The sequence below is a fragment of the Notolepis coatsorum genome, assembly GCF_963971535.1.
Source record: "Notolepis coatsorum genome assembly, chromosome: 8".
Taxonomy (NCBI): domain Eukaryota; kingdom Metazoa; phylum Chordata; class Actinopteri; order Aulopiformes; family Paralepididae; genus Notolepis; species Notolepis coatsorum.
This window is the reverse complement of record NC_140172.1, coordinates 9,524,301-9,535,931: the sequence shown is the minus strand read 5'-3', so window position 1 is coordinate 9,535,931 and position 11,631 is coordinate 9,524,301.

The following is an 11,631-nucleotide window of genomic DNA, read 5'->3' as shown; positions in this document are numbered from 1 at the left end:
AGCTGACTTGAACACAGATCTTCCGCTAACGAACATCCATGCCCATATTTCCTCGTGAGGGAATACTCTCATTTGGATATGAAAGACGGGGCCTACACGGTGACAGAGAAAACATCCACTCGTCCAGAAAACACAGGGATCACCAGTGTTAATGGTCGTGGCCCACTAGTTAACTATAATGGGCTTCAGACCAAGGTCTTCCACTGTTGCCTAAGAAGCTGAACAAAAGACCTTAATCTGGGGCCGGTGTTCGTAAACATTGTCAGCCAGCCCCCATAGCACTAACAGACAAGTGGAGCCGCAAGCAAAACATTACTCACCAACCTGAACCCACCGCTTCTCACAACAGCGGCGCGTCCTACAGTTCAGCTGTGTCCTGAAAGGTTTTACCGCAACCAGCCACAGCAAGGAACTGCAGTTGAGAGGCATGCAGCGGCGTGCTCCCAATACGAAAACCGGTGGAGGATTTTAGAATGATCACCATCTTCCAGACACTCCAGTGACGAAGACAATATCGCCGTATTTTCTCGAAAATAGTGAGAGAGAAAATAAAGATATGATGTCAACGTATCTTTCTTCCTTTCCTCAGAGTAAATATTTTTCTCCACGTCAAGTGGGCATATGAGCAGCACGTTGCTTGTGATGAAATTTGAGAAGGAGATGAGTGTGTGGCACCACCCCTGCTTATGTAGGTAAGCGGATGGGGGTGTGGCCAGATGAATGCTGGCATTTAAAGGTACATTTTGAAATTTATTCAGTGTATATACGCTGAAGCGAGATATATGCAATGAGACGCTGAGCGGGAGCTAGTGTGATACAGAACTGTGTTAATCTAAATGTTATATTGTAACTGTCTAGTTAGGCATTAACTGTGTTAATCTAAATGTTACATTGTAACTGTCTAAAGCATTAACTGGGTTAATCTAAATGTTACATTGTAACTGTCTAGTTAAGGCATTAACTGGGTTAAGTGGGGAGTGCGTCATGGTACAGTTACAGTAAGTGGGGAGTGTAAACAAGTTGAACGCGTCGTGTGAAATAACGTACGCGTCGCGTGAAATAACGTTATGTGAATAAACCTATAACGTTACAATGTACAGTTTCTGACAGCTGGCTGTGTTGTGAAATGTGCATAACGTTATGAATAAACCGCGAAGTCACACGAAATAACGTTATACGCGAATCTGGTAGTACATAACTTCTTGATATGATAACATTACATCCGCCTTTTACCGCGTGACGAGCTAAACCAATCAGAGAGGGGCTTCGCTCAACCAATCAGAGAGGGGTCTGCAGAAATGGAGTTCAACCAATCAGAGAGGGGTCTGCAGAAATGGAGCTACGAAATGTAGAGATGCGGTAGTTTGCATAGATATATATAGAACACTAGATAGCTTGCCCGCGCTGCCGGCCAATGGAGAGCGACATCGCTGAACCGCCGCCATCTTGGGAGGGTCAGCCTTGAGTGAGAGTGAGTGAGCTGCACAGACAAAAATACTCATAACTCGCTGAAATATTGACGGATTTACAAACGGTTTGGTTTATTAAAAGCATTATTAACGTGGCTATGATTTAAGCGGTTTGTAAAAAAAACATCTTTAAAACATTATTTTTTAATAAGTATGCAGTATCATAACTACATCTTTGATGTTTATAGCAAACCAACCCGTTTGTAAATCCGTCAATATTTCAGCGAGTTATGAGTATTTTTGTCTGTGCAGCTCACTCACTCTCACTCAAGGCTGACCCTCCCAAGATGGCGGCGGTTCAGTGACGCTGGTGACTCCGCCTTAAGCTATCTAGTGTTCTATATATCTATGGTAGTTTGCAGGCTGTTCGACGCGGAAATGGGCAAAGACACAGCTCGGCACGCGATTGGGCAAACATGTCAGTGGCCAATCAGAGAGCGTCTCCGAGAAATGCGGCTAGGAAAGAAAATAACGCCTCGGCTCCGGCACGCGGAAGTGCAGTGGTCTATAGCTGGAGAACTAGCTGCTGGCTATTACTAGTTAACTTGCTGCTAGCTGTTGTCTATGACTTATGTAAGCTATTGAATGTGTTGTATATTATTATTGGGACGTTATTAGGTGGAGTGGTCGCTCTCTTGGGGTGTTTGTCTTGGGAAAGAGTGGGGAGCTCTCAACAACTACTAGCTATTGTCTGTTACTAGCTAGCTAGCTACTAGCTACCAGCTCCAGTGCTTTGACTGCAGCAGCTAGTTGGTTGTTGAGTGGATCGTAAAGGTCTGTTCTGTTTATCATCAGGTGAAACCAAGCTACTTCACACCAAACCCAATGATGCTGCATCTGATGTGTGTCAACACAGGTATGGAGATGTTTGTGTCTGTTTCTTTTGAACACGTTGTTATGTGTAATGACAGGCTGTAGGCCTAATAGCCTTATAGCTAATCCACACCAGTTCAGCTATTGATTGATTGATTGATTGAAAAGTTTATTAACAGATTGCAGAATGGGTACAGTACCCCATTTTCAATTCATCATAACATATATGACATACATGACATACAGATAGACAGTACTGCTACATCTATACATTTATGACATATCAGATTTGCAAATACAGTACTGTTTGTGATACAAAAAGTGTCCAGAAAAAGAGTGTATATACATTTGACGTAGAAACTGTACATTGGAGGAGGTTGGGTGGGTGGGGGCTGTACATTGGAGGGGGGGGGGGGGGGGGGACACTGTACATTGGAATACTGACAAAGCCATACTTGGCAATTTACTGTACAACTGGGTTAAGACATTTGTAGGGGCCAGTTTTGAATTGCAGTCTCCCATAGGTGTTCTTTGAGAGTGTTTTTGAAAGTGGGTAGTGATTCACATTCCTTTACAGCTTTGGGTAGGGCGTTCCACATTGATGTGGCATAATTGCGAAACGTGTTTAGTCCCTTGTTTGAGCCGAATCTGGGTTTAACATGATTTGTGGAGCTCCCTCTGGTGTTGTGATCGTGGTATTCACTGACCTTTGGGAAGTATTTTGACATGTACATGGGTACCTTGGTCGCGTAGTGTATCTACTTAACGACCAGGCCCATTGCAAGTTGCTGTACTCTGTCGTCTACTCTAAGCCATCCTAGGTTGTCAAAGTGGGCCGGGGTGAGGTGGGTTCTAGGAGTCAGGTCAAGCAGTAGTCTGACTAGCTTGTTTTGAGATGTTTAATTTGTTTTTTAGTGCCTTTGAGGTGCTTTGGTACCATGAGGTGCACGCATAGTCGTAGTACCCTTGAATGAGTGCTCCTGCCAGAGTCTTCAGGGTATTCTTGTTTACCAGAGAGGAGATCCGGTACAAGAATCGAGTTTGTTGGTTGACTTTTTTTATTACATTGGATGCCATTTTGTCACAGGAAAGATTAGCCTCTAGGATGGAACCTAGGTAGGTAATTTCATCTTTCCTTGTGACAATATTGTCACCCACTGTAACCAAGAAGGGCTCTACAGTGCGACCATATTGCTCGCATATGCCCCTAAAAATATTTGTGTGCGAACCTCAAAAGTCAATTAGGCGCACGCCGTGCGACTGCAGATTACAGCCTTCAGTCGTACTTTTTATTTCTCCGCTGAGAATCGTTAAAAAACTACAAGTCCCACATTGCACTCAAGCCAACGGTCCAATCACAGTAGAGTGAAGTGACTGGTTTCATGGGAAATAAAGCAAATGACCAATCGGAAAGCTCTCATTTTGCTTGTTTACTTCCTGAAACTCTGCCATTGCAATCAGGGCTCTCGTTTTCCGAGACACTAACTTATTATATAGTATCTCTCTTACCAATAGCCAGTGGTGCGTTATTGAAATCAACTGGGATTGCACGCACCTAATGGTGCCACGTGCACGCGCGCTCCCGGCGCGTGCGCGCGCTCCCGCGAATGTCCATAAATGTCCCCTTGCTTGAGCAGCAGACTACAGACAGTTCCTAATTGCCTCTACGAATGGAATGTAACACATGTCATTCACAAAAAGTTAGGTGTGAATGTATCCGAGAACGTATTTAACACACCTGACGACCGGCGCTATTGATATGCAAATAGCGAGTACGTATGTGGGCTTGCACGGAGTGCAACCCCGTCCCATGAACAACGCATGCCTGCCAATAGCAATAGATTTTAGAACACCTAGATTTATCGATAGCAATAGTAATATAACGTTAATGCAACAAAACAAATGCCTTGCTTTGTTAATCATAACGTTGATGCAGTAGCTTATGTCGGTGTGTTGGCTGTAACCAGTGATGCCACAGATTACTTGTAAAAGTAATCTGATTACTGATTACTGATTACTCCTTTAAAAAGTAATCTTAGTTACTTTACTGATTACTTGATTATCAGAGTAACTTAGTTACTTTGAAAGTAACTAGGTTACGAAGTCGTCCCCCCTGCTGCTGCCACAACATAAGAATGACCAAAAAAAAATTAGTAAAATGTACTCAGTTTGAGTAAAATGTACTAATAGGGCAGGTAGGCCTATCTTGCTATCTATAGATCTATAGATTTCACAAAAGATAAATGGTCAATAACACCACATGTAGGCTGATATGTAGCCTACCTTTGAGGCCTGCCCGATTCAGATATGGTTCTACGTTATTATTATTTATTATTGTGTGAATGAATGAATGAATGAATGAATGAATGAATGAATGAATGAAAACTTTATTTAACAGATTGCAGAATGGGTACAATTAGAGATGTTCCGATACCATTTTTCCCTTTCCGATCCGATTCCGATACCTAAGCTTTGGGTATCGGCCGATACCGATATTTATCCGATACCAGTGCATACAAAAAAAAATTAAAAATTATATAAATACGTTTTTTTTTTTTTTTTACAGATACTGTTATACTGTTTTTAGTAATAACTGGAAAGTAATGGTATTTATTCAACAACAGGTGATTGTATAGATTTGTATTAGTATCATTAATCAATGAGTATGGGCTGCAGCACTGCAGATATACCCTACTCCAATGATCCACACGGACATTAAACGGTGTTGCACTCGCTACTCCGTGGCTCTGCAGATATACCCTATTCAGTCTGTAAGCTAGTGGCAGATAGAACGTTCATGTTGTGATTTTTGATGCAAAATAAATATTCAACATTCTCTTTTGAAACTCCGCCTCAGACTCTTATCCTTTGGCACTTGCTGTACTTTGCTTGCAGGTCTGCAGCCATTATTGCTGGATTATAAATAGCACCAACTTTAGACACGGTAACGTTATCAAGCTAAGCTAACTGACCTAGCTCGTCTTCCCGCATTGACATTTGATAACGTTAGTAATAGTCAGCTAACGCTAGTCAGTAGCTACTTAACTTAAATACAATTCACCGTGGGTGCATTATTGTTGATAGACGGTCACGGACAGTGTTAGGTCCTGGAGAAAGGACAGGCGATCATCTGATTTGATGTAACGTTAAAGCGGATGTTGTTCCAACTAGCTATCTTTCCAGCTAATGCTATCATAACACCAGCAAAACACATCCCGTCCGAGCTCCCCGTCACACCGCACTGTCGGGGACAATGGAATTTAAGAAAGTGTATCTGCTGTTAAAATGACACAGCATCACACTTTAAAACATGTTCATTTTATAATCCTCACTCTCCGCAGGACTCGGCAGGAGATAAATTACATCATGGGATCGGAGGCTAGAATTTACGTGTACTCGCCAATACCGATACCAGCATTTTAGGCAGTATCGGCGGCATTTCCGATACTGGTATCGGTATCGGAACAACTCTAGGTACAATACAGTACGGCTCAATACATACAATTGTTAAGGGGATGCAGACCTGAGAAAGACGTTTGTCTTGTTTCCATCAGGGTCCCCCATTTTCAATTCATATAGACATTTATGACATAGGGACATATAGGTATTTAGTACTGATACATTTGTGACATAAGCGGTATTCAAATATACAGTACTGTTACCCCTAGATCCTGACAGAGTATATACATATGATGGGGAGGGGACTGTACATTAGGAGGGGGTGGGTGGGTGGGAGGGAAATATACATACGGCGGGGAGGGAATATATATACTGCAGTGTTGTCAGTGTGCTACTGACAACCTACATACTGCAGTATGGTGTTCCATGTTCATGAATAGTGCAATGCAAAAGATGTTTAACTCAAAGGTGGAACATACTGTTTGGCTGGTGCAGCTCCGAGTCCTGTAGAAGTCGATGGTCGTGCTGTGCTGTATATTCCATATGCGGTAGACAGTATTTTGTTTCCTCCGCAAAGTGAATGTTTTTTTCACCCGGCTTAGCTGACACAAACGTTAAGTAGACTAGTGAACTTCCAGTGCGAGAAAGCGTTACGAGCGCGAGCGTCTCCCTGCTAGCTCGCAGTTTAGGTCAGCCTGAAAATAACAATAACAGCCGCGCCCACCAGCACTCCCCAATACAAGGAAAAGCTTTCCAAACGTATATTTGACTGTCGAAAACGAAAGAAAATACTGCATTCCGCCTGCATTATGATGAGATAGTAACGAAATAGTAACGCACAGCCACTTGGACAAGTAACTGCAATCAGATTACTGGCTTGTAAAGATTAACGCGTTAGATTACTATTTTCGGGGAAAAGTAATCAGATTACAATAACGCGTTAGTGGCATCACTGGCTGTAACGGACATGACAATAACATAACGTGTACACATTAAAATTGCGATAATCTATTCTAACATTTTCAAATCGATGCAGTTGAATTTCCCCCTTAGGATCGATGCATTGTTACACCCCTACACCAAAGTCACTGGCCCACTGTGTATCTGTGTGTATAATAACTTGGCTAGCGTTATCAACAGCAGAGGTGGGCAATGGGTCCAGCTGCAGCGCCGGAGTGCAAGCGGTGTGATGTAATTGGCAGACTCGACTGTCAATCAATGGTCTACCCGACACGCAAACTCATAACCAATGTTTCTGTACTGGAGGTGTACAGTATTTCAATAGGCAACCCTGAAAGGATTATTTTTCTAGAAGAGCAACACAGCCAAAACATAGGCATAAAAGGGGCTAAAGTTAAGTGACTGAACCTTTTGTAGCAGTAGTTTGATTTGATAGTTTATTTGATAGGGACAGCACATCAAGTACAAAATACAAAATGTAAACATGCAGGGTTGTAGCAAGAGCTAATTTACACACATGCACGCACAGTACAAATATACATTTATTAAAAAAAAAAAAAAAAAAAAAAAACTCTTGTTACTTGAAATATTTTCACTGTGCTCCTAAATATTTTTGGGTGCTCCTAAATTTCTTTGTGTGCTCCTAAATTTTTTCATTTAGGAGCACATGTGCTCCTTGGGAAAAAGGTTAGCGTAGAGCCGAGAAGCCGTCGGTCTTGCTGAGTTTGTTATTTGAACCGAAGAGTATGGACTCTGTTTTGCCCATGTGTAATGATAGTTTGTTGTCGGCGAGCCATATGCAGATTTTGCCTAGTTCCGAGCTAAGGGCTTTTTCAACCTGTAACTTGTTCTTGTCAGAGACCAGCAGGGCTGAGTCGTCCGCAAACAGGAACAAGTTGCAGTCACAAGCTGACGACATGTCATTTGCATAAATTAGGAATAGTAGCGGTCCTAGTATGCTTCCTTGTGGAACACCACAGCTCACTGTGAGGGGGGGGGATAGGGTACCGTTTACCTCCACCATCTGTTCTCTCCCCTTCAGGTAGGATTGTATCCAGCTCACTGATAAACTATCAAAACCTATTGCTTTTAGCTTGTCAATCAGAATGGTGTGATTGACAGTGTCGAAGGCCTTTTGTAGGTCCAGCATGACCATGCCGCAGTATTTGCCCGCGTCCACCTCTTGTTTGATGTGGTCGTTCAAATAGAGAAGGCATGTGTCAGTGGAGTGGGATGTTCTGAAGCCAGATTGGAATTCGTAGATTCGATTTTTTTCCGCAAGGTACTTTTCGATCTGTTCGTATACAATTTTTTCCATGACTTTCGAGATGGATGTAAGGATAGAAACAGGGCGGTAGTTGCCTGGGTCTAGTTATACGTTGAGTCTGGCTAGTGTGGTTATTATTATAACACAACAGAGTTACATGTTGTTCTAAGGTGACTGACGCCGTATTTGAATGTTAAGAATGATACTGTGTGATTATAATATGTTTTATTTTCACCAAAGACTATAAATAGAAGTGAATATGGGTTTGATTTAGGGATGCCCAGATCACGTTTTTTGCCACCGATACCGATCACCGATCGTCGTGAGCCATATCGGCCGATACCGATCCGATACCGATTGTTTTTGATTAAAAAGAAATTAAAAATTATTTTATATAATTTTTTTTTATTTTTATAAAATATATATATTATATAATTAGACTTGTACTTGTATTATCTGCGAGACATCGCCACCACGCAACAAGTCAAAATGCTCACTATCTGCAAACAGCTCCACTGTCTGTGTGTACTCTAGTAGCCTCCAGCTCCAAAAAGGATTCTCCGGCGCTGCAGCGGGACCCCATTGGTAACGTTAAGTGCTTTGGTCATTTCACATTCAGCAAGCCCTCAGCTCGAATACGCATTAAATCAATGTTATAAGACATTGATATCAAGAGCTATCTGTAGCTACTGCTAGCCGGCTAGATGACGTTAGGACAGAACTTTAGTTCAATGGGACATTTAGTTTTGAACAGTAAACTAGCGTCAGCTAACGCAAGCTAACTGAGGTATGAACATGAACTACTAGACTTTCTGGATCATTTGTTGATATCAGGAGCTATCGGTAGCTAGCCGGCTAAATACCGTTAGACAATGCCTACTAAACGTGAATAGTTGACTGGGTAATTTTGTTTAAACAGTAACGATAGCTAGGTAGCTAACGTTAGCGCAGGTCGAATGCACTACAGACTCGAGCAGAGGAGCCGCACCTCTTTGTTTACAAACTCTACACGGGGGCGGGCGGGGCTAGGGAGGAGGAGCAGCGGCAGTTTGCAGGTCGTGTGTGTCTGAGACAGACAGCGAGTGAGAGCTGCTTGATCGGTTTCCGCTATCGGCGAATATGACTCATTATCGGAATTCACAGATTGCATATTTATACTGAGTATCGGCCGATAACGATCGGTGGCCGATCGATCGGGGCATCCCTAGTTTGATTGATTGAAAAGTTTATTAACAGATTGCCGAATGGGTACAGTGAGTACAGTACAGCTCAATACATACAATTGTTAAGGGAATGCAGACCAGAGAAAGACTTTCGTCTTGTTTACATCAGGGTCCCCCATTTTCAATTCATCATATGACACACGCAACATACAGATAGACAGTACTGCTACATCTATACATTCATGACATACCAAATTTGCAAATACAGTACTGTTTGTGATACAAAAAAAATCCAGAAGAAGAGTGTATATACATTTGACATATAAACTGTACATTGGAGGAGGTTGGGTAGGTGGGGTGTGGTTGGGTGGGGCTGTACATTGGAGGTGGGGGGGGGTTGGGTAGGGGACACACACACTGTACATTGGAATACTGACAAAGCCATACTTGGTCTTTACTGTACAACTGGGTTAGGACATTTGTAGGGGCCAGTTTCGAATTGCAGTCTCCCGTAGGTGTTCTTTGAGAGAGTTTTTGAAAGTGGGTAGTGATTCACATTTCTTTACAGCTTTTGGTAGGGCGTTCCACATTGATGTGGCATAATTGCTAAACGTGTTTAGTCATATTTAATATTTTTGTTAAGATTGTTTATGGAATTTGATTTAGTTTCTGCCAAACAGAGTAGTGTAATTTGTAACACAGTATTTTCGGATGCCTATGAGGTGAAACCAAGCAACTGCACACCAAACCTAATGATTGTGCATCTGATGTGTGTCACACAGAGACCTCCAGTAAATGTTTCAAGTTTCAAGTTTCTTTAATAGATGTCATACAGAAGTACAGAATACTTTTATACAAAATGCTTCTAATGTTACGCTCCAGAGACTGTGCTAGACAAAAGATAAGTATGAATAAAATAGTATAGCATGTAAAAATAGAAGTAAAAAATAGAAGTCACGCACATAGACACAGTGTTCAGTATATACATATGTACAATGTTCGATGCAGAATAGAAGTAACTGAGTTACCATACAATATACAATATACTATGCAATGTACTAATATACTATATAGTGCAAAGCAGAAATGGGATGAGGTACAATTTAGGTACAATTTACAGTAAGGTGTACTGAGGCATGGGTTGTAGTAGTGTGTTTAGGTGTTCTAAAGTGTGGAGAGTGGGTGCTGCAGTGTGTTGTCCGTTTAAAGTGAGTGTGTGCGTGTGGATGTGTGCGCTGTGTGCATTTGATGGTTGCTGCATAGTGTTATTGTTAGTTGAGCAACCTGATACCCAGTACTGCCTCCTGCCTGATTAATGGTATGGTTTTATTCTTAATCCCAGAGGGGAAACATGGTTTGCCACCAGAGTGAATACAAATACACAAACAAGAAACAATTACATACAGTACAAATTACACAACACGGTAAAAAGAAGATAAGAAGAGAGCCTCTCAACACAGAGATAGCGCTGTTCGTTAAAGAATTTAACCGCAGCAGGAACAAAGGACCTAAAGAATTTAACCGCAGCAGGAACAAAGGACCTTCTCAGTCGCTCAATAGAGCATAGAGGCATCAGAAACCTATCGCTAAATGAGCTTGGCAGAGCATCAAATATATTGTACAGAGGGTGGCCTTCAAAAAATTGGTGTTCAATTTAGTCCTAGTTCACTTGGCAATAATGATCTCCAAGGAATCAGGAGGGAGGCCAATCACTGAGCCAGCCTTTTTAATGATTTTATTTATATGGTTTTTGTCACTGACCGTGATTAGACCACTATTCGTGATTCTGCCTAGAGCCAGGACTCGACAGTCACATAACTTCCGTGTTTCGCTCCAGCTGGAAGGGAGGGGCTGAGCCTGGCTGATACCCACACTTTACAGTTTAGAAGCAGCTTGGCAGCTCTTCAGCCCTGCGTTCTACAGCCTGTGATAACTCCTCTTGGGAGTCACGCTGTTTCTATGTAAACTCTGCTTTTTAACTAACTTTAGCTGCTAACTTAGCTAAGCTAGCTCACAGGCACAGGATAAATCAGTTTCATGGAGTTCTAATAGTGAGGAAAGGGGGGGTCTCCCTCTCTTTTTCTCTGTACGTTCAAGGATGATGATCAATGAAGTAGCAAAAATGTACACTATAAAAACGAACTTGATAGTTGATGAGGCCTAACAAAATTAATAGTTGGTTTCAGGTTGCCGACCGACCCTGCCGATTTAGGTGCGACCCAATATATTTTATGAGTTTTTAGAAAAAATTATAATTTTTTTCTTTTTTTTTTTTTTTCTTTTTTTTTAATAAAGTTTCATAGAAATCTTAGTCAAACATTTAGTATTATGGATATTAAACATGCTGGCAGAGTACATGCATCCATGTTGTTGTGAACATTTTAATTAAATAAAGAAATTCCCTATCCATAGTCGCTGTGGGAAAGAATAAAATAAAAAAATAAAATAAAATAAATTCCCTACCTACCCATCGCCAAACTGACAACCAACCTGAAACCAAATATTAATTTTGTTAGGCCTGATAATAAATATTTCACTTCATTAGCAAAAATTGTAATGA